The following is a 25,351-nucleotide window of genomic DNA, read 5'->3' on the forward strand; positions in this document are numbered from 1 at the left end:
TGTGGTGATCACTGAGGGACCTACCCCACAATAGCCAGGCCCTCTACAACCAGTCACAGAATCTATGACAAGGAAGAATTGATGTGTAGAGCCTGAGCTCTTTCATTAAAACTCAATTTTAGCAATGGAAAAGGTGCCCCAAGTACCCCCTCAAAAAAAGCCCTGGTTGTATATAAAAAAAAAGCTGTGTCATTATCTTTTCCTTATCAAGCAGTTTCAACATTGTGCTCTCTACTTAGGAAACTTATGAAAAAATTGTCCTATTTGTTATTCCGTAAGTATTTAAAAGCACATCTGTTCAAAAACCTTTTATACAAGACCATAATTTTAGGCTGTTTCTCTTATATCGGTTCATTCTGTGACTCTGTAAGACTTTATTTGGATCTTATATTATCTGCTTTGAACTTATATGTAGGAGATGGCAGAATATACCATTACCATCCTGTGAAGCATGCCAGGTTAGACAGTCACTGAGGGGCCCTTTTACTAAGCCATGTGATAGGCACCTATGCGCATCCTACGTGCATCAATTTGAAATGCCACCCGGCTACCATGTGGCCCAGTGGTAATTTCATTTTTTACGTGCATCCACTAGGTGTGCTAACCGGGCAGTAATCAGCATTGCACACGCATAGACCATTACAGCCCGGTTAACGTGTAAGACCTTACCGCTAGGCCCAAAATGGACGCGCACCAATTTAAATTTTGCTGCATGTCCATTTTCAGTCCAATACACGCTTCTACACCAGCGCAGGCCATTTTTCGGTGCACCTTAGTAAAAGGTTAGGTTAGGTCACCCATATGTTATGGAATGAAGTAATCATTTACGCTGTAGTTAAGGCAGGCATGGTGCTCACTATCACTTTTTTATGCTAAGGATACATATCTTCAGTCCTCAAGTGTGACAAGGCAGTCATGTTTTCAATGTATCCACACTGATTACCTCTGCATTGTGCTGCCCTACATTCTCAGTTTCATTGAAATATGAGGTTAATCAATGGACTGTATTGAGTAAATAGTATCCATACGAAATTACTATCTCCTGCTGTTCATACAAGAAAAGAAGAGGCTGTGTTAAAAAATTGCATGCAATGTCATTGATACTGTTCTAAGTTTATCCCTGTCCCTGCAAACTCAAACTCTATCCCCACAATAATACACAATCTCATTTGTGCAAAAAGCGAGCGATTGTCTTTTATTGAAAATGATGGAACTGGTGCGGTGGAGTTTGAGTTTGCAGGGTTGGGGTGGAGATGGGGATAAACTTAGAACAGTATCAATGACATTGCATGCAATGCTTGTGGGGATGAGGACAAACTTTGTCCATGTGCCATTCTGTATTCTACAGTCCTAACAGATGTCTCTTTGTCCTTTGAGAAGATAAGATGAACCAGTCGCATGTTTGTCACCAGCTTGGAACCTTTCGAAACTTGCTTCCCTTTCCCCATTGCAGCTGGGGTGGAAGATGGAGCTTTTCCCCTCTGCAGGCCCCAGTTTGGCACTTTTATTTTGTGAGAAAGTTACCACTGGCTCAATTTCACTACTGACTAGCTATACTAAAGACTTGAGCTTAGGACTGCAGGGTGTAAGCCAGCAATAGCAGCCTGGAGTCCAAACTTCTGATTTATACATTTTTTGAGGGATGTAACCTACTCCTGGTTTATGGTAATGATACAAAACAACTGCATCCAGAATACACTGAATAAAGGAGCTAAACATAGAAATATAAAAACATAGATACATGATGGCAGATAAAGGCCAAATGGCCCATCCAGTTTGCCCATCCTCTGTAACTCCTAACTCTTCCTTTTCCTAAGCAATCCCACATGCTTATCCCATGTCTTTTTAAATTCTGACACAGACCTCGACTCCACCACCTCCGCCGGGAGGCCATTCCACGCTTCCACCACCCTTTCTGTGAAATAATACTTTCTTAGATTCCTCCTAAGCTTATTCCCTCTTAACTTCATTGTATGCCCCCTCATTCCAGAGTTTTCCTTCAGTTGAAAAAGGCTCACTTCCTGTACATTAATGCCCTTGAGATATTTAAATGTCCCTATCATATCTCCTCTCTCCCTCCTCTCTTTCAGTGTATATATGTTGAGGTTCATAAGCGTCCCTATATTTTTTGTGTTCCAGACCGCTTTCTAATTTTGTAGCTGCCCTCTGGACTGATTGCATCCAGTTTATATCTTTGCGTAGAAATCATCATGTTATCATGAAAACACATATGGTTTCTAGTCCTCTGTTTTATTCAGGTTCATTTACCTCTAATTTACTGCAGCAACTTTCTTCGTTTGTTTTCTTAAATATCTCAGATTGCTGAAGATGGACAGTTTGTCATTCCTAACATCAAGATCCAGTGAAGAATATTTCAGGGATATTCCCTGTCACTGCCCTTGTTTTGTATGAAGTAGTGTGGTTGCTGAGTTAGTCCACATTAAAGATAATAGAAATAAAACTAAAATAAGGCAAACAAGTCACTTAACCCTCCATTGCCCCATGTAAGCTGCATTGAGTCTGCCATGAGTGAGAAAGCGCGGGGTACAAATGTAACAAAAAAATAAATAAAAATAAATAAAGGAAAATAAGGTGATATCTTTTTATTGGACTAACTTCATACATTTTTTGACAGGCTTTTGAAGACAGAACCTTCTTCTACAGAGCAGATACTAGCAAAAGATGACAATATCACAATATATATATGGAAAACACGAGAAGCATTTCAATGACAGTCTTGAGGGAAAGGTGTGTGGGAGTGCAGGGGACTGAGAAACAGGAAGAGGTGGATAGGTAATCAGAAGGTGACAAAGCAGTATAATTTCATGGTTTCTAATTTTTCTGCCTCTTTTTGAGTATCAGAGAGAAGTAGGTCGTGTACTGTAAAGCTGTGTACTGCTGTATACTTAGCTAAATATTTATGATCATGATAGGTACCACAAGACTGTTTAAAACCAATTTCTAAGCACAAGTTGTTGAGTTTTTTAATGCCTTTTACATCTTATGAACTCCAGAAAGAAGCTTTCTCTGGCACAATGTAAATGTTAAGATGAGAGCTAGCAGTAAATCTGAGAGACTGAGATCATGTCCAACACAGCCTGGCTTAGGAGTGAGGGTCATTACTGTTGCGTTATATGCAGCATTAAACTTTTTTTTAAGAATTTGATGGCAAAAGGCTACTTGCTGTCACACTGCCAGAAAAATTATATGAAAGGACTTAGACCCACTACTTTCAAAAGAAAATGGAATGCAGCCTATAAGACATTGTGCTAGAAAGTGTAACACATGAACGAACAAGTGACCATCAAAATGCACGAAGAAGAAAAAAAAAAAACTACCAATGCAATGCTCAAATCTTATAAGAATGTACAGTGCTATGTCAGATAAAAGAACCTATAAAAACTTTTTTTTATGAACATAGGTCTAAGATTCATAAACTTTATAGAGGCCAATGAATCAACAATCAACAATTCTGTAACTGGATTTAAATGGATGAATGTAAAAAGAGAACTGACTGGTAACCACAGGAAAAAGGTCAGTGTAACATCTAATTAGAAACTGAAAATTAAAAATAAGGAAGAGTTACTATCGCAATTCAAACCATCGGGTCAGGCATAGACTATGGACCCATTAAATAGGCAGCTTCAAGCAAGCTTATATAGAGAACTATGAAAAAAGAAAAAAACATAAACTTGATCATTCCCCAACGAGCATTACCAGAGTTTTTACCACTGTGTTCACTCACAATCAAATAATAAAAAAAAGGAAAACAACTACAAGCTTATAGCGGTTTATATAAACTACTTGGAAAAAAAACATCTAAACTATAATTAAAGCACTACTTACAAAAGTTCCTTAAAAGTGCTACTCAGCAATCGTGAAGCAAAATAAAAAATGCCAACAAATTAATGCTGAAGCTTTATCTGGTAGTTAAGCATGCATGGTGATGTCATAAAGGTGAAGAAGCTCATCCCTTTCATAGTATTAACTTAAAATTAAACCAATGAGAACTACTGTATGGTAATTCCCTTTGTTTCCACTAACCAATCAAGTAATATAATAAAGTCATAGCAGCGAAAACAATTGCTAAGTAGTACATTAAAACCAAATCATACAACATGATTTTTTCACTCAATGCATAGTTAAACTCTAAAACTGCACTCTTGCAATACTTTGGTAGTATCACGAGGCTGCAACTAGAGGTTGCAGCATCCATTTTGAAGCAGAAGCTGTGATGGGCAGTAACGAGTAGGCATCACTCCTGCCTTTTCTCCTATATACCACCAGGGATCGTACAGGTAGGTTTGAAGGGGCCTAAAGGGGGTGAAGAAGATCCAGGAGGGGTTAGGGTCCCCCGTAGGGATGCACTTACATTGTTGGAGGGGTCTGCAAAGTAGGGTTACCTACTAGATCCAGATTGGCATGGTGGGGTCAGAAGGGGGTTCAGATTGTGGGGTGGGGATGACCAGGAGGAAGGGGAGTACATGGATTAACATTAGCTATGTCCCAGAAGTTTCGTGGGTGCTGGCTGATATTCAATGCCAGCACCTGCAAAGTTAACTGGGCAAATGTAGAAGTGCTATTTATGTGATCCTATATCCCTAGTTAGCTATGCCGGAGGATGTGCGTATCTGAGTTTTAAAAAGGTTTGGACAAATTCCTGGAGGAAAAGTCCATAGTCTGCTATTGAGAGAGACATGGGGAAGCCACTGCTTGCCCTGGGATTGGTAGCATGGAGTGTTGCCACTATTTGGGTTTCTGCCAGGTACTTGTGACCTGGCTTGGCCACTGTTTGTAAAGCAGGATACTGGGCTAGGTGGACCACTGGTCTGACCCAGTAAGGCTAGTCTTATGTTCTTATGACAGTAAAAGGAACTTTCCACTGTCAGCTTCCATGTTGTACTTTATTCTGTGGACATATAGAGGATGTTGGTTTCCAGTGCTTCATGTTTCCTAAATTCTACTACTACTACTACTACTATTTAGCATTTCTATAGCGCTACAAGGCATACGCAGCGCTGTACAAACATAGAAGCGCTGTACAAATTCTCCATAAAAAGGATAACAAAACATATAAGACTCCTGGAAAATATAAAATAAACATTAGAGAGAAAAAAGAAGAAAAGTTAAGTAACACTAAAAAAACATTGCAAGGAATCCAATGCAGGTAACAGGTACTGGTAAGATACGGACTCTGATATTATAGCAAAGTACCTGAAGTGACTCAGGGTTCAAGTCCTCGTCTGAATGAGGCTGACATTGTAATGACAGAGGACAGCAATTTCCAAGTGCCAGAAGTTACAGCATATTAGTAGAAACAAAATCATCTGGAAAGAGTTTTCTTCCAGCATTCTACTAACCCAACAGACCAGTATCAGTGGGCGAAGATCCTCTGAGATTCACAGTGCGTCACTAGACAGCATCAGCTCCAGATTTTCTCAAGCTTTAGTCTTTAAGAATAAAACACTGTCACATTCATTCTTCATCACCTATTGCATATTGAAAACATTAGGTATGGTATTGCTTTCGCATAGCATTTCTTGACCCCTTAACATTATGAGCGATCAGATCTGAGGTATCAAGTGAACATTTCCTGCCAGACAAGTGCAGTTCAAAGCTCTGGTGCCCCAAAATAACCTGCATGCTGCCTAGTTTGACAGCAGTATATAATCCTACTGGGAAGTGTTTGGGGTTCACATGCCTCCTTGTCTCGTTTCTCGCAAATTCAAAGCACAGTTTCTGATAAGTGCTTTGATATGGGATACACCCAATGCATTCAATTCTTGTAGTTTTGTTAATGTCATAATTTCATGTAGCCATACACTACATCCTTTTTGGGTGGGGGGCAGACAAATTATTTTAATATATTGATAATAGCATGGTTTGTGTAAATTCTAATGCACGTTGTGAAAAAGGGGGAATGGCCATGGGCAGATGGTGGGCATTCCAAAAATTTATGCGCAGGGTTATAGAATATACCTGCTCCATGTCTAATTTAGGTGCCGATGTTTAACCAGCTTTTACTTGGTATAATTGTTCATGACTATATATATAGTCACGCGGAAGGTCAGTAAGCGTATTCTATAAATTGTCTGGAAATGTTATAGAATACGCTTAGGCAGAAATACTTTCTGAATGGATTTTCCAGGCACCATATCCAGTGGCGATTCTTGGTTGGCTGCCACCCAGGGCAGATCACCATTGCACACCCCCCCCCCCAACCGGGTGCAGCGGCATCCATCCCACCCCCCGGGTGCAGCACGACACCCCCCTGGTGCATCACCCCCCCCATATCACCCAAGTCCCCCCCCCCCCCGGTGCATTCTTACCTGCTGGGAGCACAGCGCGGCTGTCGGTTCCGCTGGTTCCCTGCTCCCTCTGCCCCGGAACAGAATGCTAGGAATTATTGGGGAAGGGATGGAATATAAGGCCAAGAATATTATAATGCTTTGGCTCCATGGTGCAACCTCACCTCGAGTATTGCATTTAATTCTGGTTGTCGTATCTCAAAAAAGATGTAGTGGAATTTGAAAAGGTTCAAAGAAGAGAGACCAAAATGATAAAGAGGATCCTATATCTCTCATATGAGAAAAGGCCAAAGAGGTTAGGGCTGTCCAGCTTGGAAAAGAGATGGCTGAGGGGAGATATGATTTAGGTCTACAAAATCCTGAAGGGCCCTTTTACTAAGCTGCGGTAGGCTCTTTGCACATGCAGCTCGTGCCAAAATGAGACTACCGCCAGGCCAGCGCGCCCTCCTGGTGGTAATTTCAGATTTGGCGCTCGCCCATGATGCCTGAATGAATTATTTATTTCCTCCTACGTGCGCCGGTTCTGGTGGTAATCACCACTTGGAACGCGCCAACCCTTTACTGCTAGATCAATGGATGATGTTAAGGGCTCAAGCCGGTTTTGCATGTGCACTGGTTTCATTTTTACCACAGGCCCTTTTCCTGTCCCATTTAAAAAAAAAACATTTTTGGTCGATGTGGTAAAAACTGGCCCGGCATGCACCCAATACACGCGCCTACACAACCGCAGGCCACTTTTTTTTACCACAGTTTAGTAAAAAGACCACTGAGTGGGTAAAAGTGAATCAATTTTTCACTCTTTCAAAAAGTACAAAGAACAGGGGTCACTCAATGAAATTACATGGAAATACTTTTAAAACAAATAGGAAGAAATATTTTTTCACTCAAAGGATAGTTAAGCTCTGGAACTTGTTGCTGGAGGATGTGGTAACAGCGGTTAGCATATCTGGGTTTAAAAAAGGTTTCAACAAGTTCCTAGAGCAAAAGTCCATAGTCTTACTATTGAGATGGAGATGGGGAAGCCACTACTTGCCCTGGGATTGGTAGCATGGAATGTTGCTACTAATTGGGTTTCTGCCAGGTACTTGAGACCTGGATTGGCCACTGTTGGAAGTAGGATATTGAGCTAGATGGACCATTGGTCTAATCCACTATGGCTATTCTTATGTTATCACATGTTAATGGTAGCCTATGTTGATAACTTTCCCCATTAATTAAAGTATAAATGTCTCTAGAAATTGAAATCACTGCAAAATGTAATAAAAGTGAGCCAAGTATAGGACAAATAAGCCATTGTGACATTGCTATTGGGGTTGGCTCTTAGGCATTGGTGGAATGAGTACATAAGTACATAAGTACATAAGTAATGCCATACTGGGAAAAGACCAAGGGTCCATCGAGCCCAGCATCCTGTCCACGACAGCGGCCAATCCAGGCCAAGGGCACCTGGCAAGCTTCCCAAACGTACAAACATTCTATACATGTTATACATTATACATTATGACATCACAATATCAACTGTGGTTACCGGACACTGAAACTCTTTATACCAAGGGGGAAGTTATTAAGATGGGCTACTGTTAAGATGCATTATATTAGCACTAACTCATGCTATTTTAGCACAGGTCCCATTTCATACACTATGGGACCTAGTTACTAATAATTGGGGTTAACAGTAACATAACACATCTTTACAGTAGCCTACATTAATAACTTCCCCCTTAGTGATTCAAATGGTCTGATATATTAAATATTCAGATAGCAGAATTGTGCACTGCCTGCCTGATAGTCACTGCATAATGCCTACTGAATATCTGGTAGATTAGCATTATGGATAAGAATTTAATAATTTGCAAGTTTGAAAGTGTCAGCCTGTCTACAAAACAGAGAGAGAAGTGGCAATTATATTTAGTGGAGGAGACAGGAAATAACAAATGCTATAATCAATTTGTCAAGTCTCTTGTAGCAATCTAGGCTGATAGCTTGAACTCAGAAAATAAGGATAAGGCTGACCTTAACAGACAGGTAGGTGTATACACTAATCTAACTATTTAAAATATCATGGTTTATCTACAGAGCAAATGTCTGAGTCCATGTTAATAGCTGATTACCAAGTCTTAAGTAATCAGTTTGTTATAGTCTTTAATGCGTCTCTATGAGAGGTTCTAGTTACTCTGTAAACATTTGTGCTTATGCAGTATGACTACTTTATGCAAACACATTCGTGACCTACAAATGGCCTCTGCAAGGGGACTTCTGCTTTGCACTTTGTTGTTTTTCTCACATACAACTACATGGGAAGCACATTATTTGGACACTATGTAGTAGGTTTTCTAACCCAGCAGCTTCTTCTTGCTCCTTTGGGTTTCCAGCTCTCAGAACCAGACCTAGGATATGGTGTCATGAGTTTTCATTCACAAGTTATCAGGGATTTTCTGTCCGTTTCATATCCCTCCCACCCCCAGCATGCAGTACCTAGTTTGCCGTGGGATAGCCTTCTGTAAAAATCTATTCATTAATTCATTCACCATTTGCAGACAGGGTAGAGGGCTCTAGACCAGAGTGAGTGCTGAATACTGATTACTCTAGCTATGTTATGCAGGGCTTCTTACTTGTAAATACTAAATTTAGTTCATTGCCGATTACAGTTAAGAACCAGAGAGACATAACTCTTGAAAATACAAAACTGTCAACAAAATTCTATCGTGAGCACACAAAAGCATAATCATTATTAAAACTATTAAAAACCGAGTGATACAACTTACAGCTTATTACCTGAAGTACTTCTAAAATAAAAAGCTTTTAAGGACTACGAAAAAGCTGATAGTTGTGAAGTAAATGAATCTCTAAAGGTAATGAATTCCACAATGAAGCAATATGATAATAAAAGGAAGAGTCAAGTAACTTCTTAGATTGAACAAGTTAGACTGAAAGAAAAATATAACATTTGGTCATGAGTTAATACAATCATGTAAAAACTCAACCAGATCACATAAGTATAAGGATGCAAAGCCATAAATGATCTTGAATGTAATAAAGTACAATTTAAACTGAGCCCTGCCTTCCACCGAAAGCCAGTGCAACCTCACTAACAGCAGGATGGCAGATGCAAATCTAGCAGCTGGAAAAAAAAATCACCCATGCCGCCATATTCTGAATAAGCTGTAGGCGTTTCATAAGTGTCTTTGTGCAGCCATTATAGATGACATTACAGTAGTCCAATCTGGACAAGGTTAGTGTTTGCACTAGTAATCTGAATTTATCAGGTTCAAAGCAGTTCTGAATCATTCTTACTTTCCTCAGCGTATGGAATGACTTTTTAAGAAAAGATTTTTACATGATTAGAAAAGTTTAATAAACTATCCATTTCCATCCCCAGAACTCTAGAGCAAAAGTCGAAGGTGAAAGTGCTCATTCTAATGGAAAAATGCTGAGGAACCCTGGTAAGGGATCAAATGGACCCAGCCAGAGGAACTTAGGGGTCCTTTTACTAAAGCGCACTGAAAAATGACCTGTGGTCATGTAGGCACAGGTTTTGGGCGTGCGCAGATCCATTTTTCAGTGCGCCTACAAAAAATGCCTTTTTAAAATTTTTGCTGAAAATGACGTGCGACAAATAAAAATTGCCACGCAGGAGATCACGTGATGCGTTGAGGAGAGCAGGTGTGCTGCTGCTTTCCTCCGGGGCACCCTTGGCCTTCCTGCCCACGCCCACCGTGAATTAACTTGCAAAAGTGACCTTTTTTTGTAGAATTCATAATTGCTTTGTGTATGGACCTCTTTGTTACCAGGTCGGAAGCGGCGATGCATAGTAAAGCCCGTAAAAAAGACTGAGAAAGTCTGTGGTTTAAGTGAATTCAAGATGGCGCAGAATCCGAGCGCAGGGCAGTCATCGTTTACTTCATCTCAGCTGCAGCAATTAGCAGAGGCTGTAAAAAGCGCTGTGGAACCTCAGCTGCTGCAGCTATCGGATCAACTTAGCAGTTTGGAGGCGTTGTTGGAAGACACTACTCGTCGCACTGGGGAGTTGGAGCAGCGAATGGTGGTAGCTGAGGATAAGGAAACTGAGATAACGACGACGGTGGAGTCGCTTCAGAAGTTGGTCCAGACTCAAGCAGAGCAAATTGATGACCTAGAAAACAGATCTCGCAGGTCTAATATTCGAATTGTTGGCTTCCCGGAGTCTGTTTCAACCAGGTCCTCGCTTCGATGCTGGAGCGATGAATGGCTTCACAGTTTGCCCTTTCTGATAATGCGGGCCCATTGTGTTTAGAGAGGGTGCATAGAACAGGCCGCAAGCAGGAAGGGGGGGGGGGGGCAGAGACCTCGTGTTGTTATAGCTAAAGTGCATAAGTATGTGCATAAAGTTGAAATTATGAGAGGATCACGGCAAAAGTGAGATAATTTGCTATATGATGGCCACCCAGTGAAGATTTTCCAGGATTATTCTCCAGCACTACAGGAACGGAGGCTCTTGTTTAATCCAATATGTAAATCACTATTTGATGCAAAACAGAGGTTCATGGTAGTTTACCCAGCGCTTCTAAAGATTTTGCATAATGGCGCCTGGCACTCCATTTGGCACACCTTCAGAAGCACAAAAGTTTTGGGCTGTTATTAGCCCGATAGGGGATGCCTCTAAATAACATCTAACGGAGTGACATAGGAGTTTGGTAAATGGTCACCCAGTTTTGGGAAAACGGCGGGTGGCTATGGAAATTGAACACCTTTAGAGTTAAAGCTGCAATTCCCTGTGTCGCTTGCCTTGTGATGGTAGCTTCCTAAATGCAGGCTATCTGGGACCTTAAAATTACTGCCTGTATTCTCCAGAGTGGAAGAGTATAAGTATATGGACAAAGGGCTACCATCAAACTTGGAATTATAAATGTTTCAGGTGAACTTGTAGGGCAAATAGGGCTCAAAGGGCTTAAATAATAACACTGTTATAAATCAATGGGGAAATCAAAGAGTTATTGTTCAATTTGGTTGAATTTAGGCATTCTGGTAAAAAGTTGATCGCTCACTGGAGTGTGTGACAGTATGATTAGTGAGAAAGTTTATGCTATATAGTTGTTAATTTGGCTGCTGGATTTGTCATGAATGGTGGGCTGATTGGGCTTTGGTGGGCTGGGGTAGGGGTGTCTGTCATCACAGTCATCTCCTTTTCCTACAAGGTGTGGGAAGTGATATGGGGTTCTTTGAGGTTTTTCAGGAAGTTTGTGGGGAGAGGGAGGGAGGGAGGGAGGGGAAGGGTTAAAATAGGGTGGGTTTTGGATTGGCGAGTGGGAGGTTGGTGGGTTTCTGTTTTGTTTGTTGTTAAGGTTAGATCTGTAAGGCTAGTCACATGGAATGTTGAAGGTATAACCACTCCAATGAAGAGGGAGAAGATCCTAACATCTTTACATAGGCAGAAAGCCCCTGCCCCTGCCCTTCCCTGTATCCATGTTCAGCAACTCTCCTCTCTCCCCTGCCCTCCCCTGTATCCATGTTCAGCAACTCTTCTGTTTCCCCTGCCTTCCCCTGTATCCATGTTCAGCAACTCTCCTCTCTCCCCTGCCCCCCGCCCTGCATCCATGTTCAGCGATTTCTCCCCTCTTCCCTGCCCTACCTACCTCTTAAAACTAATTTTACCTGACTGAACCTCAGTGAAAGAAGCAGAGTACAGCTGGCTCCGTCTTCACCTTTCTCCTTCCCTCTCAGCTGTGGTCCTCATGCCCTTGTGTAAACAGGAAATGAGGGTGGGACCACAGCTGAGAGGGAAGGGGGAAGGAGAAAGGTGAAGACAGAGCCGGCTGTACTCTGCTTCTTTCACTGCTGTTCAGTCAGGTAAAATTAGTTTTAAGTGCTGACTGAGCGGCAGGAAAGCAAGGAGGGCAGGTTTGAAAATATTGGGGGTGCTCGAGCACCCACAGCACCCACGGAGTCAGTGCCTATGTTTACAGTAAACATGCCTCTCTGTAGAGGAACATCGCAAACTGAAGCGAAATTGGATGTGGGAGGTTTTTTCTTCCTCCTCTTCTGGACGGAAGGGAGGCATGGTCATCTTGATTAGGAAGGGACTGGCCTCTAAAGTGAAAATGATCATGGCTGATTCCCAAGGCAAGGTATGTTTTATTGCATTTATGGTTGCAGAACAGGGGGTTTTTGTTATTAGCTTTATATGCTCCAAATGTTTATGAGGCTAATTTTTTTCCAAAATTTGGTGTGGAAATGTCTTCCTTACCAGTCTCTTAAATTAATGATTTTTGGAGACTTCAACTTGGTTGCAGAACCCTTGGTAGATTGCTCAGCAACTCAGGTGGCTCATAGGGGAGGGCCTCGGTCTCTTCCATCTTATATGTGTAGCCTGAATCTAGTAGATGCTTGGCGGGCCCTTCATCCAGGAGAACAGGATTATATCCATTTTTCAAGGGCTCATGGCACCTTTTCGCAGATTGATTATATCTTAGTGAATCGGGCTGTTTTTCCTTGGGTGCTCTCAGCCACTAAAGGTCCGGAGGAAATATCAGACCATGCAATGGTTTGGATAGTTTTAGAAGCACCTGATTACTATCAAGGGAAGAGGGGGTGGTGTTTGCCTTCTTATTTATATAAAAATTCTGACTCTACTAGATATCTCCAAAAAAAATAGGAGGATTATACTAGATTTAACAAACAGCACTTGGAGGATCCTATTCTCTTTTGGTCAGCTGCTAAAGTTGTAATTAGAGGAGATGTGATGGCGTATATTCATGCTCAGAATAAAAAGATATCAGGAGCTATTCTTAAGTTAGAAGCCACTCTAAAGCTGGCTAAGAGAATTCATTCGGGAACAACTTCATACAGCTCAGGTGGCTCTAAATTCACTTTTACATGAGCATGCTACCAGATAGTTTTTATATCAAAAATATAGATTCCAGAAGATTGGGGACAGAGTAGGTCCCCTATTGGCGAGAGTAGTAAAATCATGGGGACCCTCACGAGTCATTACCACTTTAAGAGATCAACAAGGCAGTGTACAAAATAAAAGTGGAAGGATTGCGGAAATTTTCATTAAACATTTCTCTAAGTTGTATACCTCTCATGAAGTATTAGATCAGCAAAGTTTAGAGCAATATCTTAACTAGGCTGGACTCCCTCAGCTAACGAAACAAGAAATAGAGGGCCTAAATGTTCCTATTTCGTGTAAAGAACTTCAAGGTGTTATTAAATCGTTGAAGCTATTCTCGGCACCAATCAAGGATGGGTTTTCAGGGGAGTTTTACAAATTACCACCCACACAATTATTGGGACCCCTGATGGCTTACTATAATCAGGTTATTTCACAGGGTAGATTTCCATTACATGCTAATGAGGCTTTGATAACTTTATTGCTGAAACCTGGGAAACAGCCAGATCAAGCTGATTCTTATCAACCTATATCACTATTAAATGTAGCTATTAAGATCTTAGCAAAGATTCTGGTGGACCGGCTGGCCCTTCTCCTCCCTTGGCTGATTAGCCCAGAGCAGGTGGGATTTGTTAAAAACTGGCAAATCGTCTGCAATGTACGTCGTTTATTGTTAGCAATGGCGTCCTGCCAGCAAACTGGGACACCATCCCTGATAGTTAGTCTAGATGCCGAAAAGGCTTTTGATAAAGTGAGTTGGGACTACTTATTTGAGGTACTCAGGTACATGGGCTTTCGAGATTGTTTTTTCCAGGCAACTCAGGCATTATACACTAGTCCTTTGGCCTCCTTGATAATTAATGGGGTTAGTACCTCTCCCTTTCCAATATGTCGGGGTACGCACCAAGGATATCCTCTTTCCCCATTGCTCTTTATTCTAACTCTGGAGCCTCTGTTGCATGTCTTGAAAGGGGCAGAGGGGGTTATGAGAGTGGAGCTGGGTGGTGAATTAGTTAAGGCTCTGGCTTTTGCAGATGATTTATTGGTGATTATGAGGAACCTAGAAGATTCCTTGTCTAAATTACTGCAAATCATTCAGAGTTTTGGGGGTTTTTTTAGGTTTTACCCTAAATATTCAAAAGTCTCAGGCTCTCTTGGTGCTTGGGGGAGGGGGGGGTGTGCTCTGCTTGGCGGGGCACATTTCCACTGACTTGGGCGGGGAGTTCCCTTAAGTATCTGGGGGTGTACATATCCTGTGATTTGTCACAATTATTAATGTTACAAAATTGCTAACAGATACTTGTACTAAATTGCAAGTGTGGCTTTCTTACCCATTGTCTCTATTAGGCCGTATAGCTCTGTTTAACATGCTAATCATTCCACGCTGGTTATATATTTTCCAAGTATTACCTCTATACCGTAAACGACAGGATGAGAGGAAATTGAATTGCTGTTTACAACGGTTTCTTTGGCGAGGAAGGAGACTGAGGGTGCGTCTCTCAGTTTTGCAAATCCCGGTGGAGTATGGGGGCCTGGGTCTATTAAGTCTGTGGCATATCACCATTGGAAGTGGAATGAAACATATTGCTGACTGGTTTCGATCCACGCAAGAATTTTCTGTTACTTCAATAGAATTAACATTAACTGGAAATACTCATTTCAGCTGCTTAATCCTTTCAGCAGGAGGGCCAGCGCCCCCGGTGCTTCACTGATTTTTAATATTACCATCTGCAAAGGAGGTTTGGCAATGGATCTGTCGCCATCATCACTTTTCATTTAAAGTCTCACCCTTTTTGGCTATCTGTGGTAACCCAGCTTTTCCACCTGGAAACTTATACTCAGCATTTAAAGAATGGCAGTGAAAGGGGATAATTTATTTGTTTCATGTCCTCACAGAAGAGGGGTGGATTAAGCCCTTCTCTTCTTTGCAACAAGATTTTTCGCTGCCTACGAAGGGCATTTTTCATTATTATGAACTGAAACATTATATTAAAGGTCTGCCTTGGGAAAATCTTTCGGAGGATGTACAAGAGGAGATATCTACGGCTTATTCAATCACTGCGCAACAAAAGATACCGCTATCGTTTTACCATAGACATATTCGGGACACTGTGCCTGAACTCAACTTTGCAAATCTCACTAAGCTATGGAATGTGGATTTGGGAATAAGTTTACCTATTGAACTGTATAAGGCACATGTACTTGAACTGAGGGGGTCCTCCTGGATTTCTTCCAATTAGCAGTTGCAATATAAATTTGCCTTGCGATTATATATCCCTCCTCGAAGAGCCTTTCATATGGGACTTTCACCGGATGGAGCTTGTCCAAAATGTGGCCAAGAAGGGGCTACCCTGGGACATATGTTCTGGTCTTATCCAAGGGTCAATAATTTTTGGAAGCATCTGCTTAGACAGGTGTCTAACATTTGGAAGGCGAGCTGGCACCATGATCCTAGGTTATTATTTGGACATCCAAGTTTGGGTTCCCCAATGCCTCGGGAATATCGAGAGTTTGTGGTTTGAGCTACAATTATCGCAAAAAAGGCTATTTTACACTAGTGGCTTTCTGCTAGTGGTCCCTGCCTACATCAATGGTGCGCTCAAATGCTGACTATGATGAGACTGGAAAGATTGGGAGTCGACAACATTTCATCAGCCAAAGGTTTGAAATTTCAGAACAGGTGGGCACCATTTTGTATGACCTTAACACCTGCTGCAAGAGGACACTTGTTGAATATATAAAAGTTACTTAACAATGTTTAGAGGGAAGGACAATGTATCCAGAAGTTTGTTACTTGATTAGGGGTGGGATGAGGGAAGAGGTATGGGGATTATTGTTACTCAACTGTTGTAACTTGCTCTGTTTACGCTTAATAAAAAAGAATTGAACATAAAAATTGCAACACATCCATTTTGGGTCGTACCGCTAAGTCAATGGGTGGCGGTAAGGTCTCATGCGGTAACCAGGCAGTAATGGTCTACGTGCGTAGAATGACGATTACCACCCAATTACTGCCCGTGTGACAGAAAATAAAAATATTTTCCGGTGCACCTAGCGGACGCGCGTAAAAAATGAAATTACCGCAAGGGCCACACGGTAGCTGGGCAGTAACTCAAAATTGATGCGCGCCTAAATGGCTTAGTAAAAGGGCCCCTCAGGTAGGAGTAGGTATTTCCCTGCCCTTCCCAGTCACCTACTTGCAATGTAATCCTGTTGCATTTAGGGCATGGAAGGTTTCTGTAGATGTCTGCTGATCTTTACTTTTGGAATTTTCTTCTGGCCATCATTAGCAATCCTTTCTAATGCATATGAACATTCCTAAGGGGTAAAAAAAGAAAAGATGGAAAGGAAATGTTTACCTGCCCTCACCTGAACTGTTCAGTATCTTCCATAGTCGTATATTGTTTCCACAGTCAGATATTGTTTCCAGGGCAGTTTCCATTACACATTCCCTTCAGTATGAAATCCGCCCTTACCAAAGTCACATCAGACCAATGATGCATGCAACGGATTCATTTCAATGACCTTTTCCACTTTACAAGCAGAGCTCCTGTCAACTCAGACTATAATTATGTGCAGTGTATTACAGCAATAAATCTATGCAATGGACTAGAAATATTCACATTTTAAAGGCTTTGCTATTTCACGGCAAGAGCCTTCTGTTTAAATGAAGTCAGTGGTGATACTTTCACTTCACTGTGGTCAATAAGGGGGAAGTTGTCAATGCGGGCTATCATTAAGATGTGTTATTTTACTATTAACCCCAGTTGTTAGTAAATATGTCTCATTGCATATAATAGGACCTGTGCAAAAATAGAATGAGTTACTTGTAAAATAGCATGTCTTAACAGTAGCCCATATTGATAACTATGCCCCTAAATAAGACACAACAGCAAACCATTGGGCAACAGACCAAACAAGAAAAACTGTGATAGCTATAAACCAGCAACTCGGGAGGCGGGGCTGGTGGTTGGGAGGCGGGGATAGGGCTGGGCAGACTTGTACGGTCTGTGCCAGAGCCGGTGGTTGGGAGGCGGGGCTGGTGGTGGGGAGGTGAGGATAGTGCTGGGCAGACTTCTACGGTCTGTGCCTGTGCCAGAGCCGGTGGTTGGGAGGTGGGGCTGGTGGTTGGGAGGCGGAGGTAGTGCGAGGCAGACTTATACGGTCTGTGCCCTGAAGAGCACAGGTACAAATCAAAGTAGGGTATACACAAAAAACAGCAAATATGAGTTATCTGGTTGGGCAGACTGGATGGACCGTGCAGGTCTTTTTCTGCTGTCATCTACTATGTTACTATGTTACTTCACTTATCTACAAAACTACAATAGCCCATATGGGTGAAGGAGGCATCTATTTGTGGGTACAGTGGGGTTTTAGTGAGTTTTGGAGGGCTCACAGTTTCCACCACAAGTGTAACAGGTAGGAGGAAGTATGGGCCTGGGTCCACCTGTCTACAGTGCACTGCACCCACTGCTACACTACTCTGGGGACCTGCATGCTGCTCTAATGGACCTGGCTATATTATCTGAGGCTGTCATAGAGGCTGGTAAGTACTATTTTTATTCACATTTTTTGGAGGTGGGAGGGGGTCATTCCTGATTTCCTCCAGTGGTCATCTGGTCTTTTAGGGTACCTTTTTGTGCCTTATTTGGTCTAAAAACTGGTCTAGACCAAAATGTTGACGTTTCAGCCCTAGACATTTTCATTTTGTTCCATTATGGCTGAAAAATGTCCAAGTGTTAGGAATGCCCTAATCCCATCCACCAAATGCCTTGACATAACCCCTTGTGATCTGGACAAACTTCAGACGAATTGCGTAGATAAATGTCTACAAAACAGGTTTTGAAAATACTGTTTTTGACATTTTCGTGAGAAAAACGTCCAAATGCTGTTTTGTGCCACTTTTTTTTTTTTTTTTTTTTTAGATATTTTTCTCTTTCAAAAATGAGCCCCGTGGAGGGGCATAATTGAACGAAAACGTCTATCTCCATGGGCGTTTATCTCCGAGAACGGGTCCATGAAGGGGCGGACCGAACCGTATTTTCGAAAAAAATAGACGTCCATGTTTTATTCTACAATTTGTGAGCTGGGCGTTTTTGTTTTTCAGTGATAATGGAAATGAAAGCGCCCAGCTCAAAAATGAATAAATCCAAGGCATTTGTTCGTGGGAGGGGCCAGGAGTCGTAGTGCACTGGTCCCCCTCACATGCCAGGACACCAACCGGGCACCCTAGGGGGCACTTTTACAAAAAAAAAAAAAAGGTAACAGAGCTCCCAGGTGCATAGAACCCTTCCCTTGTGTGTTGAGCCCCCCAAATCCCCCTCAAAACCCACTGCCCACAAGTCTACACCATTACTATAGCCCTAAGGGGTGAAGGGGGGCACCTACATGTGGGTACAGTGGGTTTGGGGGGTTGGACGACTAAGCATTAAGCAGCACAATTGTAACAGGTAGGGGGGGATGGGCCTGGGTCCACCTGCCTGAAGTCCACTGCACCCCCTAACAACTGCTCCAGGGACCTGCATACTGCTGCCAGGGAGGTGGGTATGACATTTGAGGGTGAAAATAAAAAGTTGTGAAACATCATTTTTTGTGGTGGGAGGGGGTTAGTGACCACTGGGGGAGTCAGGGGAGGTCATCCCCGATTCCCACTGGTGGTAATCTGGTCATTTAGGGCACTTTTGGGGGCCTTATTCGTGAAAAAACAGGGTCCAGGAAAAGTGCCCTAAATTCTAGCTACAAACGCATACTTTTTTTCCATTATCGGCGAAAGGCGCCCATCTCTCCTCGGCCGATAACCACGCCCCAGTTCCACCTTCACCATGCCTCTGACACGCCCCCGTCAACTTTGTACGCTTCCGCAATGGAGTGCAGTTGAAAACGTCCAAAATCGGCTTTCCATTATACCGATTTATTCGTTTTTGTGAGATAAACGTCTATCTCCCGATTTGGGTCGAAATCTAGGCGTTTTTCTCTTTCGATTATAAGGTGGATAGTAACCTATGAAACTTTGTAAGTTCAAGTGCTTTGAAAATGAGCCCCATAGTGTTTTCTGGAATTTTCAGCACATCTTTCAGATATTTATAAAATGCATCCTTGGGTGTCAGAGAATAAATTAGTGGAAAATTCAGAATACATACATTCAAACATCTAGCAGTATTTTCCATAAATTCCAGATGACGATAAATCACCATTTTATCAACTACTATAGAAGACTGAGCCTCTTTAATAGATTTCACCTCTTGGTCCAAAAATATCCATTTTCCCTTTCACAGCATTAGACTCAAGACTCTACCAGTTGAGATCAAGCAAATTGAGCACACACACTCCTCAAAGTTTGTGCATAGATTCTATCGCAATCCAGACATCTTCTAAATAGATAACTGATGGTCCTACCAAAGAGGAACTGCAAAAGATGTTAAAGGACCATATTGCCAGCTGCACTCAGCTGAGTAGGGAGTTCTTCCCTTCTTCCCGCCTCTGCAGCCTCCAGTGTAGATCCTGCTGGTTCACCTAGCTGACTGGTGCCTTCCCCCAAAGCAGGAGCAGACATTGCAGAGAGTTCCTTTATTTCAGGCTTCTGAAGGGCCAGCAGCAGGACTGCAGAGAGTGGGCTCAGCGAGACTTCACTGCCCAACAGGGAGGCGTCCTTTGGGCCATCTCCCCCAGCGGGATCACCTGGAGAAGACTGAGATACCATGGCAAACTGCTTAATGAAGTGTTGTCCCAAAACCGAAGAGATACGGGTTGAAACAGGTGGGGGAATCCTGATTTCCCCCCATCTCTCAGGTATCTTTGAAACGAGGAAAATAGTCAAATGTATAATCAAATGGACAGACTCCAGGCATCTTGCTTCAGCATGTTAATGGTGTTGGTCTACAAACCAGCATTTAAGACGGCTCTTAGTTCTATGACACCAAACAAAATATTTGATGTAAAAAGTGAAAAACCTCTGATATACCCATGTTTTGAATGCACTGAAAATGAAAAGTAGAACCAAAGTGACATAAATATATGGAATCTTACCGTAGTATATCATGCTTTTATGAACATTTTTTCCTTTACACAGACTAGATATAGTGAAATCCATGAATCAGAAAATCACTCCTTCATATACTCTACCTTACTCCTTTTGTTTTCTGGCCCCTTATAAATAAAAATCTAGAGCCAAGGTAGGCCCCATTGTTGTTCCTTTACTTTGTTGATACAAAACTTTATTACATTTTTAAAACTTTTTAATACACTGAGGTCTAAGAAAGGTTAAATATTCATTTGTAAAAATACTCATCATAACCTTTTCTTTATTATTTTCTTTATGACAGAAATGTAAAACATTATTTGAATGAGAATGCCATAAATTCTTAATTTATGTATTTCTTTACCTGTATTGCTATAACAAGGTGCTCCTTGTGAATTATAATTAAAATCATAAATAAAGATTAAAAAAAACTTTTTAATATTTTGAGTTTATAAGGTTTTTATCATATTTTTTGTTTGATTGTAATCGAAGTGGGCGGATGGTCTATCAGCTCTTTTTTGATTGTGCTTTTTATTTTTTCTTTAATTACTTATATTTATTTATGTTTTTATCCCTATTTTTTCTTCTTACATGACTGAACCATTATTCACAGTTCTCAATTGCCCTGATGCAGGCAACTAATCCAAAACATGTCAGGCTGCTAACTAGAATTAGATGTCACCGTGCCATTTGGATATTATGAAGAACTCTTGTTTTTATATGAATAAACATTTTAACCACCCAGCTAATTTGCCTATGAAAACTAGATCATACAACAAAAAGTGGGAAATGAAGCAGAACAGAAGACAGAATTCTGCAAGCAACTAACCAACAAAATATAACAGAAAGAACTAGGGATGCACATTTGGTTGAAAAAGAATGATAAAGAAGGAGTAGGGGCAATCAGATGATTCTACTGTAATTTGACATCTCTGCAGCATTTGACATTGTTAATCATAGTATTCTATTATGTAAGTTGTGTGAAACTGGTCTGCCAGGAGCTGTCTTTGACTGATTTCATAGATTTCTGTAAAGAAGGATGACAAATTCTCACATACCTGGATACTTCCATGTGGTGTTCCCCACTTTCTCTTTTACTTTTTAATATTTGTATGTGATTTTTAAATACAATTTCTTTTGAACAAGATGAACATTATTTTCATATGCTGACAATATCTTTTTAGTTATAACGGCTTCTCTCAAAGACTTTAACCTTATATTTTGAAAATTTCTGAATGTATAACAAAAATTAATGACTGGGCCAACTCCCATAGGTTAAAGCGTAATGCGGCAAAAAACCCAATGTTCTCTGGTTTACTAAGGGGCCCTTTTACTAAGTCGTGTAAGCGTCTACGTGCCCAAATAGAGTTAACGCCTGGCTACCGCGTGGCTCTTGTGGTAATTTCATTTTTGGCACACGTCCGATACGCGCGTCTGAAAAATAATTTTTATTTTCAGATACGCGTATTGGGCGCGCACCGAGTGGCATTTCACGCACTTAGGTCATTACCGTCCAGTTACCGCATGAGTCTTTACTGCTAGGTCAATGGCTGGCAGTAAGGACTCAGACCCAAAATGGACAGGCGGCAATTTTCATTTTGCCACACGTCCATTTTTGGCAAAAATTTTAAAAGGCATTTTTTACAGGTGTGCTGAAAAATGATTCTGCATGCACCCAAAACACCCATCCACACTACTGCAGGCCATTTTTCAACGTGCCTTCATAAAAGGGCCCCTAAGAATGATAACCTACTACTAAAATCCATTTCTTTACATTCTGGTGAAGATCTGTCTGTCAAAAAAATGGCTATAATTTTGGAAATATTTTTAAACCATTCCCTCTCTTTTGACTATCAGGCTAGTAATTTATTATTTTCCAAAAATCTTAGAGTAATTTGTGCATATTTCCACGAGGATTGCTTTGCAAGATTGTAGCCTTAGCATTGCAATAATCTAATTGAGGCAATATCAACTATTGAGTCAGTTATTGCAAAACACATTAGCTAGACTACTATTTCAGTAGACTCCGCTACTTGTTTCCCTTTATTGGCTGCCTATACATGCTCATATTGAATTTTAAATTGTCTTGCTTTATGTTTAATATTTTATATGGCTTTGCATCTATACACCTTAACAATCTGGTTACTTTTACTACTAAGAGGCATACATATTGATCCACTGATTGCTTTTTATTAAATTTTCCCTCTTTTAAACAGGCGTTTACAAAAAAAGCTCTTTAAACGTCCTTTTCTTTTCAAGCGTTGCAGGTTTGGAAGTTTGCCAATATATATAAAATCTCAAGCATCCTATATGCTTTTTAGGAAACATCTGAAGACCTATCTCTTTGAAAAGTATTGGAAATTATTGTTGTTTTTCTTATTGAGTATATGTAAATTTTAACTTATTGTCAGTGGCGTTCCAAGGGGGGCTGACACCCGGGGCGGATCACCGATGCGCCCCGCCCCCCGGGTGCAGCGCCCCCCTGGAACAGTGCGACGCCCCCCTCGGCGAAAGAACCCCCGATCCCCCGGCGAAAGAACCCCCCTGGGTGCATGCCGCTGGGGGGGGAGTGCCGCGCGCCTGCCGGCTCTTCGTTTTCATGCTCCCTGTGCCCCAGAACAGGAAGTAACCTGTTCCGGGGCAAAGGGAGCATGAAAACGAAGAGCCGACAGGCGCGCGGCACCCCCCCCAGCGGCGTGCACCGGCGGCGGACCGCCCCCACCCCCCCCTTGGTACGCCACTGCTTGTTGTAAGGCATTTTGGACCTAATAAAGGGATTAACCGTATTCTATAACAGTGTGTGTAACTTAATCAGTTAACTAGCCAATCAGCAGTGTCAACTGGATGCTAACAAGCAATTATCAGCATTAATTGGCATTGATCAAGATTTACAAGCACAACTCGCTAAGCATATTCTCTAATGTGGTAAGCATAAATTCTAAGTTGCATAGTTGAAAAGAGGGCATGGCTATGGGCAGGGCGTGGGCATTTATAAAATCTATGTGCGTTTTTGTAGACAAATGCCTTCTGAAAATCCAGACATACAACATCAAATGACTCACCTTTATCTACATGCTTATTCATCCCTTTGAGAAAATGTAGCAGATTGGTGAGGCAAAATTTCCCTTGGCTAAATCCATGTTAGCTTTGTCCCTGTTTAATTTTGTCTTTATAATAGTCTCTACCATTTTTCCTACCACTGATTAAAGGTTCACCTATCTATAATTTCCCAGGCCACCTCTAAAATAGCAGCCAGGTTGATTTTTGGTTGTCATGTTTGCTAATTTGGCCACACTGGTTGCCAGTTTAAGCAAGGGTAATTTTTTTTTAAATTGCTTTGTCTCTGTTTCAAATTGATATGGTAGTGCACCTGAATATATGCTGAGGATGGTTGAATTCTATAATCATAGCAGTGAATTACAGTCAGGTGATGATTATAAACTGGCATCCCCTTCTGTTAAGAAATACTCATTAGATAGGTTGTTCGGTTTTAATGCAGCCAAGGAATGGAATTCTTTACCTGCTGTTGCTAACCTGAGAAATGTAACTAATTACGAACTATTTAGGAGATTGATTAAAACATTTATTTTATTGATTCTTGGGTTGGTTTGGGTGGAAGGTTCATTGGGTAGTGCTAAATGGTTTTGAGTTGTTTATTCTTGATATTGCTTTATTTTGTGTGTTGGGGGAGGGTAATCTGTTATGATTGTAGTTTTTTTATATGGTTATGTTGTATTTGGATATTAAGGCGCAAACATTTTAGCATTCACTAACAGTAGAGACACCCATAGGAATATAATGGGTGTCTCTATCATTAGCACACACTAACTTTTAGTGCGCACTAAAACATTAGCATGCCTACAGCGCGGCTTAGTAAACAGGGCTCTGAGTTTGTTACTTTTATTAATCTTTATGTTATTATTGGAGGTGATGTTCTTCTGCTATTTACTGTGATCTGCTCTAAACTTGAAGACAAAAGGCATGATATAAATGCTTGGAATTAAATTAATTTTCTTCTATTGCAACTTTTGTATGAAATTCCTATGGATATGATTGCTTTTGCTTGAATCTTGAGTTAAGCTGGGGGAGTAAGGGCAGGTGATCCCCGATTCCCTCCGGTGGTCATCTGGTCAATTGGGGCACTTTTTTGAGACTTGATCCTGAAAATAAATGGACCAAGTGAAGCTGGCGAAATGCTCGTCAGAGCCGGCCATCTTTTTTCCATTATCAGGCGAAGCCGGCCATTTCAAAACCACGCCCTGTTCTGCCCCCATCCCGCCTTTGCTACCCTGCCTAAACGCCCCCTTCAAGTTTGGCCGGCTCCACGACAGAACGCAGTTGAATCCGGACAAAATCGGCTTTCGATTATACCAATTTGGCTGGGTTCAGGAGATGGCCGGCCATCTCCCGATTTGTGTCGGAAGATGGCTGGCGATCTCCTTCGAAAACTCAGAGGCAGGGAGGGAGGCCTGGAAATTGGAGGCAGGGAGGGAGGCCTGGAACTCAGAGGGAGGGACAGGGGAGAGGGACAGGGGAGGGGGGGCAGGGGAATGCACCACCTGTAAAAAAAAAAATTCAGCACCCCCAATCATTTTGAAAAGTTGGCTCCTATGATTGTGGAAATCTTGAAAACCTGACTGGGTTGTGCCCTCAAGGGCTGTGGTTGCTCACCTCTGGAATGAGTGGATACTGTGCATTGCAGTTAGTGAATGGTAACTTTTCTACATACAATCTGACACTATTGCAGACAGAGCGGATGGCACTTACCACTTGCATGTGAGCTCAGGGGCGTATCTGCGTGGGGCCACAGGGGCCTGGGCCCCCGCAGATTTCGCCCTGGACCCCCCTACCACCGACCCTCTCCACCTCCCCCTCCCGCCTGCCCGCCTCCAACCCGTCGCCGATCTTTGCTGGCGGGGGACCCCAAGCCCCCGCCAGCCAAAGTCCTCTCTTCCGTGCAGGATACAAGTTGCAACGCTTCCTGTTCTTCTGAGTCTGACGTCCTGCACGTACAACGTGCAGGACGTCAGACTCAGAATTTGGAACTCAGTCTGACGTCCTGCGCATTGTACGTGCAGGACGTCAGACTCAGAAGAACAGGAAGCATTGCAACTTGCAGCCTGCATGGAAGAGAGAACCTTGACTGGCGGGGGTTGG

Source organism: Microcaecilia unicolor, chromosome 2 (assembly GCF_901765095.1).
Source record: "Microcaecilia unicolor chromosome 2, aMicUni1.1, whole genome shotgun sequence".
NCBI lineage: Eukaryota > Metazoa > Chordata > Amphibia > Gymnophiona > Siphonopidae > Microcaecilia > Microcaecilia unicolor.